Genomic DNA, 15,650 nt, shown 5'->3' with positions numbered 1-15,650 from the left:
AACAAACAGCAAATTTTGCACACAAGGCATAATTTGGTCAAGGGATAAATATTGGCAAGCCCACAAGAATGTTGTGCTCCAGAGTGGGCCTTCAACCCACAGCCTTCAGACTCAAAGGTGAATGTTCTACCAGCTGAAATGCAGCTGCCACCTGGTCTGAGTGCCTCAGGTGTGGAGGACAGACCAGTAAGGATTCTTTACCAAGTTAGCCTGAGCACCTTGCACTCAATGTCACCAAAGCCAAGGAGCTGATTGTTGACTTCAGGAAGGGAAAGCCAGTGGTATACAATCCAATGATTTTTGGGGAATCGGAGGTGGAGAAGGTGAGCAAATTTAAATTCTTGGGAGTCACTACCTTGGAGGAACTTTCCTGGATCCAACACACTAATGGCATCGAGAAGAAAACTTGTCAGTGCCTCTACTTCCTCAGGAGTTTGCAGACATTTGTATGACGTTGGAACCCCTAGCAAATTTCTACAGATGTCTGGTGGAAAGTGTGCTGATAGGCTGCATCAAGGTCTGGTATGGGGACACCAATAACCCTGAAGGTAAAGCCTTGCAAATAGAAGTGGTCACAACCCAGACATCACAAGTAAACCCTCTTCACTATCAAGATCATCTACAGGGACCGCTGCAGTTGAAGAGTAACAGCAATCATCAAGGATTCACACCACTCACCACACAAGATCAGAACATATGTATCAATGAAGCCTCAAAATTTTTACTCTTTCTTTTGCACTTTATTGATTTCTCTCTCTCTCTTTTTTTTTTACACATTCAGTTTGTTTATTCTTTATTTCTTTACATGTGTACATTGAGTCTGTATTTTTCCACTGCCTATAAATAATAATTGTGTCTTGCCAACAGGATAAAGAATCTCAGGGTTGTATGTGGTGTCATGTATGCACTCTGACAAGAAATCTGAATTTGAATCTGGAAACTGGGGTTAAAGTGATCAACACACAGTTCAATAGTTGGATATCACTCATTTCAAACTAGAAAGGTCTGTTGGACAAGATATAAAACCAGCAATAAGAACCTCGAGAAGAGGATGAATATATGAAAACAATTGGAAACAGTATGCCATTCATATTGAAATTATAGCCAATTAACACAGGGGAAGAAATAGAAATGAGAGTTTAACTTTACTATATTAAGGGCTTGCTGAATTAAGTGGCAGAAAACTTTGCATAACAATCTTTGATTTGTACTTTTCATCATCAACACGTTCTTCTGAGCATCACTGGAAACAAATGTTCAGGACAGACAGAAATATTAAAAAAACCAATGATGTTACAGTTTGAATCAAATGAGTATCATCATTTATGTAATCACATAGTATTTTGCTTAATGTTCCGTATCCTCAGAGAACACCAAGTTGTGATCAGTTACACTATGCACACCCCACAGTTTCTAGTTAGAAGGTCATGGACAAAATCTATGCTTTTAGCCTAGGCAGTTCCTGAGGTTCAAGGTCCTTGCATTATTAATGCCAGGCATCAGGAATTTGCCACTGATTTGGCAAAGTTCTTAGGGAACGATGTGAGGAACTTTTGTTTCATAGGTTGTGAAACCAACACTCACCGGAATATTTGCAGCTTAAATGCTAATTATCTGGAGCTGATTTTCCAATGCATTAAACGAAGGGGTGTAATTTGCATTTAAGATCAGCTCGTTCTCCAAATAATATCCTGCTCGAGGTGTTAAATTGAATCTGTGCAAGAAACACATCAATGGTATGAGTAGAAAATTACTGATCTCGAGATCATTGGAATTGAATCTCACAAGAGATCTGAACTGAATAACATTCTATTCTAATACTGAGAGGGGAGTTGTATCAGGAAGCAATGGGGAAAATGTGAAGGAAGGAAATCAAGATGCTTACAATCAGCCTGCAGTGATGAAAGAATCAAAACCCAGGTCTTGTGAAAACAAGTTCCCACAGTTGTTGCCAAGAAGTTGTGTCAATGCCTACAGAAATATTTGGTGGGATCTCATTGCCTATAGTTAGTTGATATTTTCTACTGAGTAGATGCTACCAAACAGTGATCAGCATTTTCACCCCATCACTCTGCACAGGGTAGAAATGCTGAGGTAGACTGTCACAACTAGTGCTCTATCTGCTCAGATCAGCTAACACAGGAAAGGAATGGAATTCAACATGGATCTTTTGGTTCAGTATATGATAGCTGATGTTCAGGATTTGACCCTGACTTTCTGTAATATGCAAAGAATACACCACTCTGGGCTCTTTGCTGGAGAATCTGGGTCATCAAATCTCAGTTTTGAAAAACTGAACAGTTATCACAAGTGCACTGAGCTTGAAGAGCCAGAAAGGTTCAGGTCAGCTCACTGGAAGAGTTCATACAATTATTTTTATGTATGAATTAGTCTAATAGTATTTTATTGTATTTGCCTGAAGGGAAAATATTTATCAATAATAATGTTTATTGTCATATACCTTGTACAAATGTACATAAACACTAAAATTTTTACTTGCTGAAGCCAACAGATATTTCATGAAAAACCACTGGTATCCGACACCTATGGGGATTGGTAAATGCCAGATAAGTGTATTTTCCGGTTGTTTGAGACTTACTCCTAAAATGCCTAACTAATACATCTGCATTGATAATAAACAGTTTAAAAGACAAAAATATTACTGTATACTGTATTTACACTGAACAAACTTCACTTGCAAGAATATATCAACTTTAAAGCATTTTACTTTATTTTCAGTCACATTAATTGAAAGTGTTTAACCTTCACTTCAGCTGCAGGTTCCTCCCCCTCCATGGAGCTACCAGAAAGATGAGCAATAGCATTATAGATAATTAAACCCCAAACCCCAAATTTACAGATAAAGCCTCTGACTGGGGTGACTCTTACTGAGCAGGGATAAGAAGACCAAAAGGAGACCTCAAGGTCATCCATGCAAGCGATATAAAGATGTTGTGAAGGAAACCCTACGCTACTGTGACATCCAGCCACGAGAACGAGAAGCTATGGCTGCTTACAGATCCTGTTGGTGAGCCCAGTGCTATAAAGCCTACACCAGTTTTGAAGACAGGCGCTGCCAAAAACTGATGGAAAACCGTGAACGGCATCACAAAGCAGCAGCCACAGTTATTACAAAAAAGGACTTCCAGTGTCCCCATTGTACTAGACTGGGACTCCAAAGTCATCTTCGTGTCCACAGATGAACTGCGCAACATGTCTTCTACCAACAAAAGGACTACCAATAAAAAAAAATTAAGAGAGTCACCCCAATGGCATCCTGGGTGACTCCATTGCTGTTTCACATGACTTTTTTCAAATAGTTGCTATGAGCAAAGCATGACCAAGGCCCTCCACTGGCTGAATATTTGCTCCCATCTTCACCAAAGGTTTATGTATTACTTCAGAGCAGGGCTGGCTGTTAGCCAATTAGAACAATTGCTCCCAAATGGGCCCCACACTAGGGTAATGTCCATTCTAGCCTTGTCAATACAAACAACCACACATTACAACATACACCTAATATCACATTGCAGGTTTTAGAGAGAACAGCAACAATTTTAATTTTCTTCCGAATTCTTAGAAAGTCAGTAGTGTTTGTTTATACTGTTGATATTTTTAATTTTTTTTTTAACTGTACAGTTGAAGTCCAAAATAACTACCTCCAAAATATCGGATCGCCTGAGAAAACGAACTTTTTAAAAACTCAGTCGAAATTTAGATTTAGCACCACTGATGCTCAAGTTTTGAACACATGTGCACTCATGATGCTTAATTAACATCAACAAAAATTGCAGAACCATTTTTAGCTGTGATTCCATGCTCTGAACAATCTACGCACTATGGCAGCTCAGCCATGCAACAGGTGAACTGGCTCATGGAGCTGTGGGCAAGTCTGCAGCAGACCTGACTGTGGGGGCTCAAAGTGCAGGGCAAGCCCACAGCCTGGCAGGTTATGCAGATTCCACCCCAAAGATTGCAGGGGCTGCTGGGAGAGGGTTCTTTAGCACGCGGCGTTTGAATCAGTAAAGCAGTTGGTACAACTCACTTTCGACCCTGCGTGGTTTTTCATTTGCTGCTTAGCTAGCACAAATACATTGGTGACCCCGACGGTCCAAAAAGTATTTGGACACAATGATGACCAACCCAAGCACGTAGAATGCAGTTTCACTGAAACTGCAGACTTTCTGGACCTCACAGCCGCTGGTCTGGTTTGAACAGGCTGAAGCCCAGTTCCAGGTCAGGAAAATCATCTCAGACACCACAAGGTACTACTATGTGGTTGGTTCACGACCAGGAAACAGCAGGCCGCATCATTAACTTCTTACAACAGCCACTGGTTGTGGACAAGTATGAAACAATCAAGGTGCTCCTGATACCGGCACTAGCAGATGGTCATAAATCATGTTTACTGCTCAAACAAGTTTTTCTCGAGCAGATGCTAGAAGATATCCACTTTCTCATCGCTGACGATGATTTCAGTGATCCACGCAAAGTAGCAGTATGCGCAGATATCCTGTAACACACGAAGCAGCATGGTGGGGCCTCTTTCAACCAAGTTGCTCTGTCATGCCCTAAGACCCGAGCCTTCCCCATGCCACCAACGAAGCAGGTGACGCCTGCAGCAGGAAGCGACCCCAGTTCAGACAATTGGTGTTTTTTAACCACCAAACATGGGGTTCATGAGCCCACCCTGTTCTTTTCAAGGAAAGCCCGGGATAGCCTCCTTTAATTATGGAACTGACACTCTGGGCAAAAGTTCTTTGTAGACATAGGGGCAGAGCTTAGTGTCTTTCCCCCCTCAAGACAATAACACCCACGCAGGGCAGTCAGAACCAGTGCTCACTTCTGCCAACAACAGCAGTATTTGCACATATGCCACGCGAACCATCCCATTACAGTTCGGTTCCAGCTGTTTCACCTGGTAATGCTGACAGCAGTGTCACAGCCTTTATTGGGTGCAGATTTCCTCTGGACGCACTGTCTCCTAGTGGACTTCAAGGATGGTGCCTTGTGAACGCCAAGACCTTCCAGACCTTCTCGTTGGCAAAGCCAAGTTACCGGCCCCACACCTGAACTCTGTCAGGCAACAAATTTGCCAGAGTACCAGAGGAGTTCCCAGCCATTATTATGCCACAGTTCTCCACAGACCCCCCCCTCACTCCCTAAGCATGGTATATAGTACCACATTCCCACTCAAGGACCACTGCTACACGCCCGGGCATGCAAGCTCCCACCCAACAAACTTTGCCTCGCCAAGGAGGAGTTCAGGAAATGGAGGAGATGGGGATTGTCCAGTGCTCAGCAGCCCGTAGGCCTCTGTGCTGCATTTGGTGCCCACGTTGGCAGGAGGATGGAGGCCATGTAGCGACTAAAGAAGGGTCAATGATGGCCGAATGCTTCCCAATGCCCCACATTCAGGACTTTACAGCCAATTTGCATGGGGCACACATCTCCAAGATAGACTTGGTCTGCAGTATCACAAGATTCCCGTCCACCCCAGCAACGTCCCCAAGACAGCCCTCATCACCCTGTTTGACTTATTAGAGTTTCTGCAGATGCCTTGTGGACTCAGGAGTGTGGCACAGACGTTCCAGTGGTCCATGGACTCAGTGGGGTGTAGCTTGGATTTTGGATGTGGATTTTGTCTTCATCTACTTAGATGATATCCTGATCACCAGCTACTCATACCAAGAGCATTTGACGCACCTGGACTGACTCTGCCACCACCTGAGTGAATACAGCCTGGCCATCTACCCCATGAAGTGTCAGTTCGGGCTGTCAGACACTGATTTCTTTGGGCCCTGCATCGACCTTTGCCAGTGAAAGTTGAGGCCATATGCTAGTTTTCCAGGACAAGTACAGTCAAGGGCCTACAGGAGTTTGTGGGCATGATCAACTTTTACCACAGATTTACCACAGGCCAAGGACACCCTCACAAACACCACCTTCCTGGTACACCCACAGATAGATGCCCACATCTTTCATGATTGACACTTCCTACTCAGCAGTCAGTGGCGAGCTGGAACAATTCATGTTCATCAGCCAGAACCTGTGACCCCCGGAGCTGAAATACAGTGCCTTTGACAGGGAGCTGCTAGCCCTCTACCTCACCATCCGGAACTTTCAGTATTTCTTGGAGGGGCGAGAGTTCATGGTCTTCACTGACCACAAACCCTTCACCTTCATATTCGCCAAAGTGTCAGATCCATGGTCGGCACAGCAACAACACCACCTGTCATACATCTCAGAGTATAACACCACTGTCAAACACATCTCTGGGAAAACAACGTCATGGCCGACACACTGTCTTGCACCTCCATCCACACAGTGCATTCCAGGGTTGGATTACACAGCGCTCACTGAGGCACAGCAGCTGGATGAAGAAATGCCAGCCTACTGCACTGCATTCTCAGGCCTGCAACCTGAGGATATCCCCATCAGCCCAACAGGCAGCAAGCTCCTCTAAAACGTGTCCATCGGCCAACCCTGGCCCATCATTCCAGCCACTTGGAGGCATCGCATTTTCGAGCACTACATGCTCCATGCATTTGGGCAATCATCCGATTGTTGGCAGATAGATTTGCTTGGCATAGCCTATGAAAGCAGGTCAGCCGCTGGGCCAGGACATGCATAGATTGTCAGTCCTCCAAAGTCCAAAGGCACACAAAAGCCCCCCTTCAACTCTTCGCACAAGAGGTTTGAGCACATCCATGTGAGCATCGTCTGTCCGCTGCTGGTCTCCTGAGGGGCAAGGTACCTGTTCACCATGGTTGACAGGTTCACCAGATGACCAAAAGCCATACCGCTCACCAACACATCCATGGAGTCCTGCGCCAGAGCCCTCATCACAAACTGGGTTGCACATTTCAGCCTGCCTGATAAGGGGCCAAAGTTCACATCCAGCCTATGGTTGGCACTGGCACAGCTGCTTCGGACCCAGTTGCACCTCACCACGGCCTACCATCCGCAGTCCAATGGCCTGGTAGAGCGTTTCCACTAGCACCTGAAGTCGGCCCTGATGGTGCGCCTCTGAGGCCCAGATTGGGTGGACGAGCTTCCATGGGTGCTCCTTACCATCCACATGAATCCCAGAGAAGAGTTGGTATTCAGCACCCCACTGACAATTACAGCCGAGTTTGTGCCAGCAGCCCATGGAACAGAGGAGACATCCGTGACAGTGCTAACAAAACTCTGAGATAAGGTAGGAACACTAGCTCCTGTCCCAACATCGTGCCATGGCCCAACACCTTCCTTTGTCCCCAAGGACCTCTGGGACTCCGACTATGTCTTTGTCTACAGGGGCATGCACCGGACTCCACTCCAGCCCGGGCATGTGGACTCGAGAGTCCATGTCTGACAGCCCGAACTGACACTTCATGGGGTAGATGGCCATACGAGTGCCCATAGAAGGTGGTGCATCAGAATGGAACCACATGCATCCTCGAGAAGACTTTCACCATTGACTGCCTCAAGCTGGCACGCCTAGATCTGGAACACCCTGTGACTGTGCCACCTCCACACCGACAAGGTCAGCCACCCAAACGAACTAAAGAGGTGTTGGCTGTGGACTCCATACCTCCTAACACCAGTTCCGGTGGGTAGGGGGTTCGTTTGGCGGCTCGCCCACGGAACAGGGGAACCGGCTCACAGAATTGCAGCCAAGTCTACGGCAGATCTGACTGCAAGAGCTCCAGGTGCGGGGCGAGCCCATAGCTTGGTGGCTGATGTGAGTGCTACCTCGTAGGTTGCAACGGCTGCTGGAAGAGGGTTCTTCAGTGCACAATAAAGCAGTTGGTTTAACTCACTTTCGACTCTGTCATTTTTCCGCTCGCTGCACAGCTAGTGTGACTACATCACATATTTTTAATATTTTGCTGTAATTTTTTAGGATTTTGTGGTTCCTGTAATTGAGTAAAAGACTAAGGGACGTCGTAAGAAAATACTTAAGTGGTAGTAAGAAGAGAGCTATAGTCGAGGCAAAGAAGGCCGAAACAGAAAAGGAGAAAGGTGCATTAGATAAGTATTTCATCAAACCCATCTCAGAAAGTGCAGAAGAGCAAATGGAGCCACTACACAGTGAAGAAGATAAAACTGAAGGAAGCCAATCTGAAGAAGTTATGCAAGACAATCAAAGTGTGAATGTATTTACTACAAGTGATTTACTAAAAGAGACTAAATCGTCTGGGATTATACTCAGTCAAATTCAGAAGAATGAGAGGAGATCTTATAGAAACATATAAATTATGAAAAGGATCAATAAAATAGAGGTAGGAAATTGTTTTCATTGGTAGGTGAGACCAGAACCAGGGGACACAGCCTCAAGATTCAGGGGAGTAAATTTAAGACAGAGATGAGGAAAAACTATTTTTCCCAGAGAGTAGTGAATCTATGGAATTTTCTACCTTGGGAAGCAGTTGAGGCTACTTCATTAAACATATTTAAGGTTCAGTTAAATAGATTTTTAGATTAAAAAAAAGAAATTAAGGGATATGGGGAAAAGGCAAGTAGGTGGAGTTGAGTCAATATCTGATCAGCCATGATCTTATTGAATGGTAGCACAGGCTTGATAGGCCAGATGGCCTCCTCCTGCTCCTATTTCTTATGTTCTTATGATATCAGCCATTTTGAAAGGGTTGAATTTGACAAACAAGGAAACTTGCCTGTTGACCTGAATGGTGGATATATTCTGCATCAAGAGATAAAGTCTTCTGTTACTACTGCAAGGTATTTGATAATAACACAGTAAGTGTATTTGCAACTTGTGGTCTTAATAACTGGCTGAACATTCCAGCTGAGCATGAAAACTCCAAAAAAGCATTTGCAAGCTATGTTCGTTGCTGTGAACAGCAGCAAAGCTTATCTGCTGAAAAAAATACTATCGATCATGGGCAGCAAATTTTTGAGCTACTGGTAGCCACTGTAAACTTCCCGTCAAAAAGAAACTTGCTATTTATATTGATGTAAAGTCTATAATAAACTTTATTTATATCTCTAAGATTCTATAGGCCTTGGCCCCACAAAAAAATGTTTCCAATTGAGCCCTGCAGCTCCTAAGACTGGCCCTGCTTCAGAGAATATTTAGTTTTATAATATTTGCTGTACTTAATGAATTAAAAGTAAATAATAGACACAAAATAATATTCACAGTTAACATGGTGCAAAAAAAATAGATTACAATAGTGCACACAGACATTTTATATTGTTGGAGCAGTCCATCATTAGCGTAATGAGGGAGGATCAAGAGCCCAATAGCTGTTGGAAAAAATCTGTTCTTGAATCTAGAGCTGCTGGTCTTTAGGTAGCAGTTGGAAGAGGTTGTAACCAGGATGATGGGGTTCCTTATGAATTTGGCTCCCTACTTGAGGAAGTGTTTCACAAACATCGTCTTCAGTGGATGGGAGGTTGGAGCCTTTGATGGAGTTGACTATGCTTGCAACCTTGTGCGTTCCCGGGCATCTGAATTCCCAAACCAGCTCTGTGATGCAGTTAGTCAGTATACTTTCCATATAACCATTTACGGAGCAGAAACAGGCCATGTTGGCCTTTCGAGTCTGCACCGATTCACTAGAACAACTCCCGCTCTCCGCCAATAACCCTCCAACCCCCTCACCTCCATGTACACATCCAACCTTCTCTTAAATGACAGAAGGGACCCTGATGCAACTATTTCATTCGGAAGTTCATTCCATTCTGCCACCACTCGCTGAGTGAAAAAGCCACCTCTAATATTTCTCCTAAAGTGTTGCCCCCTTAACCTTAACTCATGGCCTGTTGTTCCAACCTCCCCTGCCCTCAGGGGAAAGAGTCTGTTTATGTCTAGTCTATCTAGTCCTTTCATGATCTTAAATACCTCTATCAAGTCCCCTTGTAGAAATTTGACAGTGTGTTCGATGACATGCCAAATTTCCTCAGACTTCTTTGAATGTACTGTGTACACGTGTGTAATAGTCAAATTTTGTGGACCAATATTTATGGTAAAATTTAGGGGTTAACTATTACACGCATACTACTTTTGACCACGGTAGGTACCTACATTGAATGAGGAATTGGGAATTCGAATTGCTGGGCTGCTGAGGTGAGAGTCTGTAGTCAGGGCATTGGGAGCTTGGATGGGTGAGCAGCTGAGGTGAGGATCCATGGTCAGGGTGTGGGGAGCTCCAGTTGGCAGATGGCTAAGGCAAGGGTCTGCAGTTGGGACCACCAACGGGCATGCAGCTGAAGTGAGGGTTCGCAGTCATGGATTTGGGAGCTTCAGTGGGTGGACAGCCTAGGCCTAAGCACAAGTCCACAGTCTGGTTATCGGGAGCTCAGTCGGGCAAGCAGCCAAGGTGCAAGTTCACAGTCTTGATATTGGGAGTTCCAATGGGTGGGCGGCTGAGGTGTGGGTTTACTGTTGGGGCATTAAGGGTTCCGGTGGGGAGGCAGTTTATGCCTAAGTGAGAGTCCTCAAATGGGTGGGTGGCAAGGGCCTCAACGAGAGACAGCAGTCAGGGTGTCGGGAGCTCAGCTGGGTGGGAAGACAACTGGCCATGGTGAAGGTCCGTGGTCAGGGAGTCGGGAGCTCTGGTGGGCCCAAGGAGAAAGTCTTCGGTTGAGACGGGAGTTCCAGTGGGCGAGTAGCCAGGACCAAAAATGGGGGGCAGAGGAGAGGGTCCATTTTTTTTACACACAATATATGGAAAATGTTGAAATTTTTGCCCAAAGATATAGGGCTGACTTTTACACAGTATTAACTATTACACACACATATATGATATAGGCATTGGTGTGTTTCTTCAAGTTTTTGCCTCGATGTACTGGCTCCTGGACAGATCTTCTGAAATATGAATCCCAAGAATTTGAAGGTATTCACCCTCTCCAGCTTCATCCCATCAATGTTGATAGGTGTCTTTGATTGATGACTTTTTCACATTTCCTCCAGTGGTAGAATCTGTGGTGATACACCACTGGCCTACTGCAGGGGACAACCTCTGTACCTGCAGAAGAGGATGGGGACAAGACAACACCTGGTCGGCTGTCAATCAGCCGACCTGAATAGACCAATCCCCACCCGGTTAGGTGTCAATCACCCTCCGGGATATAAGCCTGAGCCAGCGCTTCGAAGACATTCTCAGAGTTTACAACAGCAGTGTGGCTCTGTAGAAATTTACGTCGAATAAAGCCTGTTGTATAGTCTTTTGGTTTTGTGTGTTTGCTTCTGACCGACAGCACACACGGAATCACCAGGGGTTAATTATTTAATCTTGATGTAATGACTTGTAAAAGGTTTTGTGTTGCAAGGTTTATGCAGGCTGCCCTCGTTAAAGGACAAAGTAAGTGTTGCAGGCACGTCAGATTCTAATCGCACTAAAGTACTTTCTAACAATGAGTTTTAAATCTTTAACATGGGAAAGTACACTAAAATATGTGGAAATATGGATTTTGGGGGATAATTTCAGGAATTAGGCATTTCAAGTGTTCTAAGCTTTTCTTTAAACCTACTGTTTTGCAAAAAAAAACATTGCTTTTGATTTCTGCCTTCTGACAGGTGCAGGGCACTAATGCAACATGAAAACGGATTATCATTACCGGAACAGAGTACAGGAAAGGTCACAAATACCTATAGTCATAAATCTCATCTCCTTCTGTGCTTCCCTCTGCATCTGTGTGAAATGTTATAAGTTTGCTGGTGAAATTAGATCCAAGAATAACTCTAATCACAAAACTTGCTTGTTTGTAGTTTAATTGTGTTACTGCCATGAATGTAAGCTTTATTCATCTGATCAGGTTAAAGTCTGGTTAGATTCATAATTACGATTAAATACAAGTCAAGGTCTTTGGTTGGCAAAAGAGAGGAACAGTAATTCCCATTTATACCTCTTGAACTGGCATGGTAAATGTTGTGTGTTGGGGAATTTGGGGATTTTGACCTTGCAAAAAAAAGGAATGGCAATACATTTCCATGTCAGGAGTAATCACGTCAACTCTGAGGAATTCAAAGAATGTGGCTAATGTGGTTTTGGATCAGCCAAGAACATTGACTTTGCAGTTTGAGTTCAAATGGCCTTTTGGAATCTCCGTGTTTCAATTTTTCACATTGGAAAGGTCTAATTAGAAGTGATTTTCTCTCAGTCTTGGACTGGAAAACTAAAGCCATTCGTAGTATCATTGCAGCCATAAAATTAATATACCTCTGGCGGTCAGGAATCAAATCAAAACACCTTATACTTCATGAAGCTAGGTACACTGGCTTTATCAAATGCTACTGTGGAATTAAGAAGATTGGCCTAAAGAAGTCACGACCCAGAACTGGTAAAGAGAAGCAATGGAGATTCTGGTTTTCGTGTTAAAGCCAAAACTTACAGGCAGTTAAATGCAGCACTTTACATTAGATCAGATACTGTGACTGTCATGTAATAATACATGTAATATTACATGTGCAGATGTTTTCTCTGCCTTCAACTTATTTTCATCCAGATTGGCAGCTTTGGCACAGAAAATGTCTTCATTCAGCTGTTAATTGAAACTCCCTGGGAAACTCCGTGGCTGAATGGTGCACCAACAACAACGTGGCACTCATTGTCACCAAAACCAAAGAACTGATTGTTGACATCGGGAAAGGAAAGCCAGAGGTGTACAATCCAGTGATCATTGGGGGATCAGAGGTAGAGAGGGTGAGCAAATTTAAGTTTTTGGGAGTCACTATCTTGGAGGATATTTCCTGGTCCCAACACACCAATGGCACCGTGAAGAAAGCTCATCACACCTCTACTTCATCAGGAGTTTGCAGATGTTTGGTGATACCAGAACCACTGGCAAATTTCTACAGAGGCGTGGTGGAAAGTATGCTGACTGACTGCATCACCATCTGGTATGTGGTCGGAGAGCAGCAGCAATCATCAATGACCCACACCACCCAGCACACGCTCTATTCTCAATGCTCCCATCAGGAAAGAGGTATTTTAGGTGCCACAAGACTCACCACCAGGTTCAAGAACAGCTGCTACCCCTCCACCATCAGAATCCTCAATGACAAACTCATTTAAGAACTCTTTATTGGAGTTTATTGATTTTCTTTTTTTCTCTCTGTCTTGCACAGTCAGTTTGCTTACATCCGTTATCCATTTATAGTTCTTCTATTTATATGTTTACACCGTGTACAGTTTATTCTTTGCACTACCAATTCATGGTAATTCTTCTGCACCCGCAGAAAAAAGGAATCTCGGTTGTATGCGATGTCACGTATGTACTCTAACAATAAATCTGAAGGGAACTGAAAGGAGCAACGAGTAACCAACAAGGATTTTGGCATCAAAATTTTCAAAAAGGAATTATATAAATTTATTCTCTTAAGTATTTGTAACTGTTCTACCAATAATGTTTTGATGATAGATAGTTTATATTAAATTTGAAATATATTTTTGACTTTTGAAGAAGAAAAATGGAAATCCAAAGGAAAACTGTGAGAGAAAGTTCAGGTAAGGAAGGCTAGCCAGACATTTGAATAATGATTTGTCAGGATATTTAAAAGGTAGGATTGATAGCAATATAAAATGCACTTGATAGCTTGACTTCAACCAAACGGAAGAACACACAAAGAACAAAGTACTTGTTGTAATAAAAATCCATTTTTATTGCGCTTTCTCCTCCATCTCAAAATGTTGAGTCATAGATCAATGATTCATTTTACTAATTAATTATTTACTCCATTGAAGTTTTCACTGAATCATGGATAATCTAATCCACAGAATCCAAACCATTATCTTCCTCTTGTCCTCTCCTGGGCCCTGTCTTACAGCCTTGCATTTCTTTTTTAAATTTGTCAAAGTATAACATTGTTGTACCCTATCCATAGCTACTTTAGTTGGAAGAACAAGGGTATACAAAACATGGCTCTGCATATCCCCCAAGGCAGAGTCCAATTACACAGATCCACATTTTTGAGAACAGATTTCTTTCCCATTGTCATTGCTTCAAAGAACTTGACAAAGGATCTTCAAAATGAAAAGTTAACTTTGTTTCTCTCTCCACAGTTGCAGCCAGATCTCCCAAATGTTAAAAAAAAACTTTCTTTTTTTAAAATTTCAATTGTCTGCATTTTTTATTTCCTATTTTTCATTTAATGTGAATTTCACATTCCTTTTTGGTCATCAGGAAGTGTCAGACTCGTGGAGTTTATTGGGGCAAAGACACCAGCAGGAATTAGGAAAGCATCTGCTGCAAAATAAAAGTTGAAGTTAAAAACAGAAAAGAGTGGAAATATTCAACAGGTAAATCATTTTCTGTGGAGAGAGAAGCAATGAATTCTTAAAAGTAAGAAAAGAAATAATTTTAATTTGCAGGGAGGGGAATGGTAAAGATAACATAAATCAAAGCAAATTGTGTGGAGGATATGGAGAGTTTGCAGGGAGCTATAGATAGGTTAAGTGAGTGGGCAAGGGTCTGGCAGATAGAGTACAATTTTGGTAAATGTGAGATTATCCATTTCAGAAGGAAAATGGAAGATCAGAATTTTATTTAAATGTCAAGCGATGACAGCATGCTGGCATGCAGAAGGATTTGGAAGTGCTTGTGCATGAATCACAAAAGGTTGGTTTGCAGGTGCAGTCGGCTATCAAGAAGACAAAGGGAATAATGGTCCATTGCGAGAGGGATTGAATTTAAGAGCGGGGAGGTTATGCTGCCATTGTACTAGGTACTCTGTGGCCGCATCTGGAGTACTGCATCTCCTTACTTGAGGAAGGATACACTGGTTTTGGAGATGGTACAGAGGAGGTTTGCCAGGTCAATTCCAGAGATTAAGTGGTTAGCCTAGGAGGAGAGATTGAGTCATCTAGGACTATAGTTGCTGGGATTTGAATGGCGTAGATAAGATAGAGGACTGTAAATGATTTCCATTGATGGGGGAGATCAGAACTAGTGGCAATAGTTTTAAGATTCAGGCTAGTAGATTTAGGATGGAGATGAAGAGGAACTGCTTTTCCCAGATGGTAGTGAAACTGTGGAATTCGCTGCCCATTGAAGAGGAGGAGGCTATTTCAGTAAATATATTTAAGACAAGATTGGATAGGTTTTTACATATTAAAGGAATTAAGGAATATGGGGAAAAGGCAGGTAGGCGGAGATGAGCCCTTCAGATCAGCCATGATTTCATTGAATGGTAGAGCAGGCTCAATGGGCCAAAAGGCTGACTCCTGCTCCTATTTTTTATGTTCTTATGTCTGTGATAGGGTGCAGACCAAGAGATCTTATAGTGGTTTACAAAATCATGTGGTGCATGAAAAAGGTGAGAACACATACACTTTTTCCCAGGGTGGATGATCTTCAAACAAAAAGGCATAGGTTTCAGGTGAGAACTACAGAATCATAGAACATTACAGCATGGAAAAAAGGCCCTTTGGCCCTTCTACTCTGTGCCAAACTGTTATTTTGGTTAGTCCCACTGACCTGCACCCAGCCCATCCATGTACCTGTCCGAATTTTGCTTAAATTTTAAAATTGAGCCCGCATTCACCACTTCAGCTGGCAGCTCATTCCATATTCTCATCACTCTCTGTGTGAAGAAACCTCCTGAATATTCCTCCTAAACATCTCTCCTTTCACCTTTGACCCATGTCCTCTGGTTTGTATCTCACCTACCCTCAGTAGAAAAAGCCTACTTGCATTTCCCA

General features: G+C 43.2%; 1 protein-coding gene and 1 long non-coding RNA gene across 5 annotated transcripts in view; one reads left to right on the top strand and one right to left on the bottom strand.

The window, feature by feature from the left end:
* The window catches only part of LOC138761145 (uncharacterized), an 83,135-nt gene extending 69,806 nt beyond the window's left edge, over positions 1 to 13,329 (top strand). The window contains exon 5 of the long non-coding RNA XR_011356142.1: positions 11,528 to 13,329. This is a non-coding gene — a long non-coding RNA (uncharacterized lncRNA). The remainder of the gene's footprint in view (positions 1 to 11,527) is intronic.
* inpp5jb (inositol polyphosphate-5-phosphatase Jb) overlaps positions 1 to 15,650 on the bottom strand; it is a 75,971-nt gene that overhangs the window by 43,796 nt on the left and 16,525 nt on the right. The window lies entirely within an intron of this gene.

The sequence above is a fragment of the Narcine bancroftii genome, chromosome 4 (genome assembly GCF_036971445.1).
Source record: "Narcine bancroftii isolate sNarBan1 chromosome 4, sNarBan1.hap1, whole genome shotgun sequence".
NCBI classification, from domain to species: Eukaryota; Metazoa; Chordata; class Chondrichthyes; order Torpediniformes; family Narcinidae; genus Narcine; species Narcine bancroftii.
This window is presented reverse-complemented; position numbering and strand designations above follow the sequence as displayed.